Source organism: Carlito syrichta, unplaced genomic scaffold (assembly GCF_000164805.1).
Source record: "Carlito syrichta isolate Samal-C Ts95f unplaced genomic scaffold, Tarsius_syrichta-2.0.1 Scaffold74858, whole genome shotgun sequence".
Lineage (NCBI taxonomy): Eukaryota > Metazoa > Chordata > Mammalia > Primates > Tarsiidae > Carlito > Carlito syrichta.
This window is the reverse complement of record NW_007018954.1, coordinates 206,999-213,984: the sequence shown is the minus strand read 5'-3', so window position 1 is coordinate 213,984 and position 6,986 is coordinate 206,999.

Sequence of the window (6,986 nt, the reverse complement as noted above, 5' to 3'; positions counted from 1 at the left end):
CCTCCAGGCACAGCCCCCCACGTCCCCCCTCCACATGCTCTCGTTACCCTGTTGAGCTCACATTCTATGACAGCCGCCTCCACGTCCGTCCTCCCCGCTGGGCTGTGTGCTCCACGCAGGCTGAGGCCAGGCTCTCTTGCTCTGCCCTGGCTCTGACCCCAGCACCGAGTGGGCTGCCGGGCATATCCTGGTGCTCGGTGGATATCTGACGACTTCAGTTGACTTGGGAAGGGGCTCCAGGTCTTCCTTGGGCTGGCTCAGCTTGGCTTTAGAAAGGATTGGGGCAGGTGCAGGAGGGGGCAGGGTCCGGAAGTTTGACTGGTGCTGACCTGGGGAGTCTGACTTTCCGGGTAGTGTCGCCCCCCCACCCCCACATTTAGACACCCTCCTCATGCTGCTTCCTTAGGCACTGACACCACTCCGGGCTGCCTCTGACCTCCCACACTGGGCCCGTCCCCTGCATGGCTGCTGCGCTTACACTGTTTGGACTGCCCCATGTGTGGGCGTCTCCTCGCCTGTTGGAGCTCTGGTACCCCAGGCCAGGCTGCCTCCCCACACGATCCCCTCCTCACCCTGCTGTGACCCCCTGCTCATTCCTCCATGGTCCCCCACCCCGTGAGGACATGTCCCTGGCTTGGCTGTACCTCATGGCTTGAAGACAGGAAGGAAGGAAGGGTGAGGAGCAGAACAGTGTTTTTGACATTATTTTAACTGCAGACAGCAGTTAAATTTGTGTGAGCAAAATGGTGGACAGGAGATATAAAACAGAGTTGTTCTGGGTGAAGAGAGAGGGAGCTAGATGGAGAAAGAGAAGAGAGGCAGGGGACAGGGAGGACAGAAGGGAACAGAGGGAGGGGAGAGCAAGGGAGGGGAGGAAGCTGTCTAGTGTTCCTGGAGCCCTACACGCTTGGTCCCACCTCTCAGAACTGTCATCTGTCATTAAGTCCTAGGGGTTCCTTGGTGTACAGTTTGGGAACCACTGGGAGAGCATTCTGCCTTGAATAAAGTGGGTGCCGCATTGCAGCCACTAAGCTGTCCTTGAGCTTTTCTGAGGCCGCTGGCTCATCCATGATCCACCCTGAGGTGGTTCTCACAGCACGAGGGTCACATGGAGCTCAAGGACAGCAGCTGCTCCTGCCTGGAGGAGGTGTCCCCGAGGAGGGCCAGAGGGCCCTGGACAGATGTGGGGGTGTCCTATCGGACTCATGGGAAGTGGGCTCAGGTCTGCAGACACAGGTGGTGAGCTATAGGACTTCCACAGGCCAAGGCACTGCCCCCCACAGTCCCCACTGCCCCAGCCATCTGTGGCCCTTTGTGACCCTTTATGCCCCATCTCTGTCCCCTCCATGGTCACCCCCCTAGGAGCAGGACCTGGGAATTCTGCTTCGGCTGAAGTAGAAGTTGCTGACCTCCTCACCATGTTCATCAGACTGCCTAACACTTCCCAGTTTGCAAAAATGTTTCCACATCCAGGCCCCTGCGATTTGATCTTCGCAAATCAAAGGTAGTGCTGTTACTAAGTCCCCTGTGGGGAAGCAGAAGTCAAGGATCAGAGGTGGCATGAATTGCCCTCCACAGCAGAGAGGAGGCCCAGAATCCTGACAGTCTCCAAATCCCTTTCCAAAGCACTTTCCCGGTGGCACTGCCACCTGCCCCCAGGCCTGTCCCCACCTGTGACTTTGTCATGCTAATTGAGGGAATGGGAGATCTGGGCTGGGGTTAGGACTGAGTATTTCTTTTCTTTTTTTTAGTTGGAGTCTCACTCCTTCCCCCCAGCGTCGACCTGCTGGACTCCGGAAATCCTTCTGCCTCAGCCTTCCGAGTAGCCAGAACTACAGACGCTACCACGCCCGGCTATTTTTTATTTTATTGTGGAGACAGGATCTCGCCAAGTTGCCCGGGCTGGTCTCGAACCCACGGGCTCAGGCAGTCCACGCACCTCAGCCTCCCAAAGTGCTGGGATTACAGGCTGAGCCACCAAGCCCGGCCAGGACTCAGTATTTCGACAATCCTAAGGAACTGGAAGGAAGAGGCCCAGGTCAGGATCCCAGGGTTGGGGAGATTTGGAGTAGGATGACCGTGTATCTAATCATCCAGATTAGGGCACTTTTGAGAATGAAAGGGAGTGCCATTAGTAATTACTCTGGCCACAGCCCAGAGCCTCTGAGTGAAGTCATCCAATTATGGAACCACCTCCCCTGGCCTCAGTCCCTCAGACTCATTCACTGCTGTGTCTCCAGCTAATGCAGAAATTGACCATTCCCCGGGCATTTATCTGTGGCCGGCATGCCACACAGCTTGTTTGGTTCTTCATGACAAGGTGTGGCTGATCCAGCTGTGAGTCCCACTTTATTGATACAGACACTGAGGTCCAGAAGGAACATACTGCTGGTAAGTAGTGGAGCTGGGATTGAACCCAGGGAGGCTGGTTTTTCTTGGAAGGATTATTATTATTATTACTATCATGGAGTCGGGGTCTCACTCTGTTGCCCAGACTGGAGTGCAGTGGCACAATCACAACTCATTGCAGTCTCTGCCTCCTGGGTTCAGGCAATCCTTCCCTCTCAGCCTCTTGAGTAGCTGGGACTACAGGCATGTATCACCATGCCTGGCTAATTCTTTTTCTTTTTATTTTTTTTGAGTTGGAGTCTCACTCAGTGACCCAGACTGGAGTGCAGTGGCCGCTCCTGGCCACCGCAGCCTCTACCTGCTGGGCTCCAGTGATCCTTCCGCCTCGGCCTTCCAAGTAGCTGGAACTACAGGCACGTGCTACCACGCCTGGCTGATTTTTTGATTTATTGTAGAGATGAGGTCTTGCCAAGTTGCCCAAGCGGGTCACGAACCCGTGGGCTCAGGCAATTCACTCTCCTCAGCCTCCCAAAGCGTGGGATTACAGGCTGAGCCCCCGAGCCCGGCTCTTTTTGTTTTCTGTAGAATGAGGCCTTGCTATGTTGCCCAGGCTGGTCTTGAACTCCAACTCCTTGGCTCAAGCAATCCTCCTGCCTCAGCCTTCCAGTGTTAGGATTGCAGACACCTTGGATGGTTGATAACTTTTAATTGTCCCCTGGGATGAGGCTCCCCGAGCTTCTCATCAGACCTCCCAGTTTCTCTTGGCTGTGTTTAGCTCAGGGACATCATGAAAAGGAACTGTGAGTGGAAGCTGTGTTGAGGGCGTTGGGGAGTGTGGGCAAGGGAGGGAGGAAGGTTCACTCAGCAGGGGGACTGTGTTAGAAGTATGAAGTAGAAGGGAGGAGACTGGTAAAATCTGACATTTATTAAGCACCTACTGCACACCAGGCTTTGTTTTTAGTGTTTTCAAGGTACTATTCTTTTTTTTTTTTGAGTTGGAGTCTTACTCTGTCGCCCAGGCTGGAGAGCAGTAGCACGCTCATGGCCACCACAGCCTCGACCTGCTGGGCTCAGGCGATCCTTCCGCTTCATTCTTCCAAGTAGCTGGAACTACAGGCGTGTGCTACCACGTCTGGCTAATTTCTTGATTCATTGTAGAGATGAGGTCTCACCAAGTTGCCCAGGCTGGTCTCGAACCCATGGGCTCAGGCAATTCTCTCACCTTGGCCTCCCAAAGTGCTGGGATTATAGGTGTGAGCCATTGCGCCCGGCATTCAAGGTACTATTCTATTTGGTCCTCGCAACAACCCTACAGGCTAACTAATACTATTATTCCCATTTTACAGATGAACAAAACTGAGGCCACTTGCCCACCATGACAGCTGGTAAGTGGTAAAGCCAGGACCAACCCAGGTGGCCCAGTTTACAAACCAGCAAGTTTCATCATGACGCAGTTTGTCCCCAGGGAAGGATGCTGCTGGCCCTTTACCCTGCTTTCTCTAGGGTATTCAGTGGCCTATTCTCAGTGAGGGGAGAACACGTGGTCCAGCCTTCAGGGGGCACCAAGAATGTCTCCCTCAACGCCCCCAGCCCCACCGCCTTCCTGCTTCTGTTCCAGTCTCCGTGCTGGCAGCTCTGGGAGGGCAGAGATGGAGCTGTGGTCTCTGCCACCCTCTGCGGTAGCTCATTTTCATTCATTTTCTTTAAATGCTTCTCGCTCTCTGTTTTTAAATCTAATTTTTCAGCTTCTTTTTATCTTCACTCAAGTTGCTTTAATGAAACGAAAATGTGTCTGTTTCCCTCTGCTGGAGCTGCCCGGGGAATTTCAATATAAAACAAACAAGTTGGCTTTTAAAATTAAAATTTTATGGGTGGCATTTCCTCATTTAATGGGTGGCACAAAAGACTGGAGTAAAACCAATTAACATGAGGTTGAGACTCTGTGTTCAGCAAAATTAAACAACAGGAGCATGGTGTGCGCAGGGAGACGGGAGCAGCCAGTGCTGAGACTGGGGAGGGGTGTCACAGGAGAAGCCATGTAGAGGGCCAGGGGTGGGGAACACTGGTCCTGAGGCTCTGGGGTCCTGAACCCCGGAATCTGGAGAGGCCTCAATTGGTGAAAGCAGCGAAGGGCTCTGCCAGGGCTAGAATCGACAGTCATCCCCTGGCGTGTTGTGAGCCCCGTCTGTGATGGTGGGCCTCATCCTGACCATGGCGATGCCAGACAGTGCCAGAAGCACAACAGGTGCTCCACAAACGCTCCGTGACCGTACAGGCGATTTCATTCGGGTCAACAGGAGTAACGAATTGCCTGCCTTGCCGGAGTCCCTCAGGGTGCTCGTCGCCCAGCGCAGAGTGTGTCTGGGTGAAAGTGGTGACGATGCCACGGGAGATCGCTGGAGAGGCCCAGGGTGCTGGCTGTGAAGCGAGGCAGGGAGCTCCAACCTCTCTCAGGAGCTTCCAGAGCTGGCCGATGTGATCCCAGGGGGCTTCTGGGAGCCTAATTCTGGAGGCTGGGAGGAGGGAGAGGAAGAGCCCTGCTAGGTGTGGTGGCATCAGTCCAGGCTGAGCTGAGGCCATCAGGTGGGCAAGGGGGCCTCTGGCTGCTGGGGAAGGCTAGAGAAGGCGTGGGGATGGTGGGGCCCTCCTCTGAACTGGGGAGCGTGGGGAGGAGCAGGCTGGAAACCGGAGCAGGTCAGTTGTGGCAACACCACGGACCCTGATACAGACCTGATTGTGCTAAGGATACCAGAAGTAGATTTCAGACTGACAGTTACAAACAGATCCTGTTAATACAAAGAGGGACATGGTGCCCTTCAGGGCTGCTCCCCAACAGACCCCTTAGCCTCGGGGCAAAGGGCTCCCGCCAGCTCTTTTGTTCCCTTCACTACCCTCCTCCCCCCACTGCTACCCCCAACCCCCCGCAACTTTCTCCCCCTCCTCTTTTCTGTACTCTGCCCTCTCATTCTAGGTGAGGGCCACTATGGTTACTAGAACCCCCAGAGTGGCAATAAGATGGGGGAGGCTGAGGGTGCCACCTACTCTAAGTCAGAAATTGAGCTGGTCACCATGGCCACCACCAGCAGCTGTGGTCTTCCCATCAGGCCTTCAGATTCAAAAAGACACTCCCAGCATCCTGCAGGCTGCAGGCCCAGACAAGCCTCCAGCGGGGGCACTGATAGTGGGTGCCGGGAGGGTGCCTTTGAGGGAACATCTGAGACTGGAGGATGGGGCTTCCTGATGCCGGTCTGTGCTGATTCATTTCCATCGAAGCTCCTCCCAGGCCTGTTTGAGGGTCCTGGTGAGGGGCTCTCTGAGATTAATTTGAGAACCTCTCTGAGGCTTATTTGTAAGTCTCTTTGAGGGCTTTGGAAGATATTTGTGTTGGCCGAGGGCCAGTAGCATAAAACCAATAAAGATGGCCCAAGGCCAAGGCTGACACTGACCCTTTTCTCTCCATACAATAAAGAGAGTGAATCTGACCAAGCTTGAAGTGGGTTCTTGTGCCCAGGGGGCTTGTGGAGCAGAGTCATCCTTTGGTGATGGATGAACTTTATCCCAAACCACAAAAGGGTTGACCAGACCCCTCACTTTATCCCAATAGCCAGTGGCTGGCCTGGACAAACCTGGCCAAGGCAACACACCTCCTCCCTGGGGAAAGAGACCTGGTTGTATACTGTCCGAAAGGGGTTTTTAAGTATCAATAGGAGTTTACTTGGTGAACAAGGTAGGGAAGGACACTATTGCCTGGGTGACACCAGTGAAGACATAGAAATGTGAAACAGATCTCTGTGGGGCAAGAGACCTACAAGTAAATCTGTTTTTCTGGGGTCCAGAACTTGCGAGAACTAGACATACAGTGTCATGTGAGATAGTGTAAGAGAAGGGGTCTTGCAAACTGTCCTGTGCTACATAAAACAAGGCGCTGCCATTACCACCCTGCTCTCTTGTTTGTTGTGGGAACCAAATGAGTCAAGATGTGTGAAGTCACACTGTAAACTGGAAAAGTGTTTATGAAAATGTTAATTAATATATTTAGAGAGTAGGTAGATTAAGTGTGAGAATGTGGAGATGGAGCAGACAATTAAAATATCTGCTAATTTCTCTCTTGAATTCACATTTTGGGAAATGTTTATAAACTGAGAATTCTAATTTCTTTTCTCCTTCACACCTCTTTTCAGATGAATACATTGTAAGAGAATTATAGTATCTGTTAAAAAATATTGTCAACTTCCTGGTGTATCAGTTGGGAATCCTTACAGGGCAAGTAACAGACTATCCAAATTGGCTTAACTAGTAGAAGGAAGTTCATGCGATTTGAAATCCATGGGCAGCCACAGAAAAGAACAACCAGGTGCAGTGGCTCATGCCTGTAATTCCAACACTTCAGGAAGCGGAGACAAGAGGATCCCTTGAGCCCAGGAGTTTAAGAACAGCCTGGACAACATAGCGACACCTTGTTTTTACAAAAAAAAAAAAATTAGCTGGGCATGGTGGCTCGTGACTGCAGCCCCAGCTATACAGGAGGCTGAAGCAGAAGGATCTTCTGAGCTGGGGATGTTGAGGCTGCAGTGAACCATGATCATGCCACTGCACTCTAGCCTGGGCAACAGAGTGAGACCCCAACTCAAAAAAAA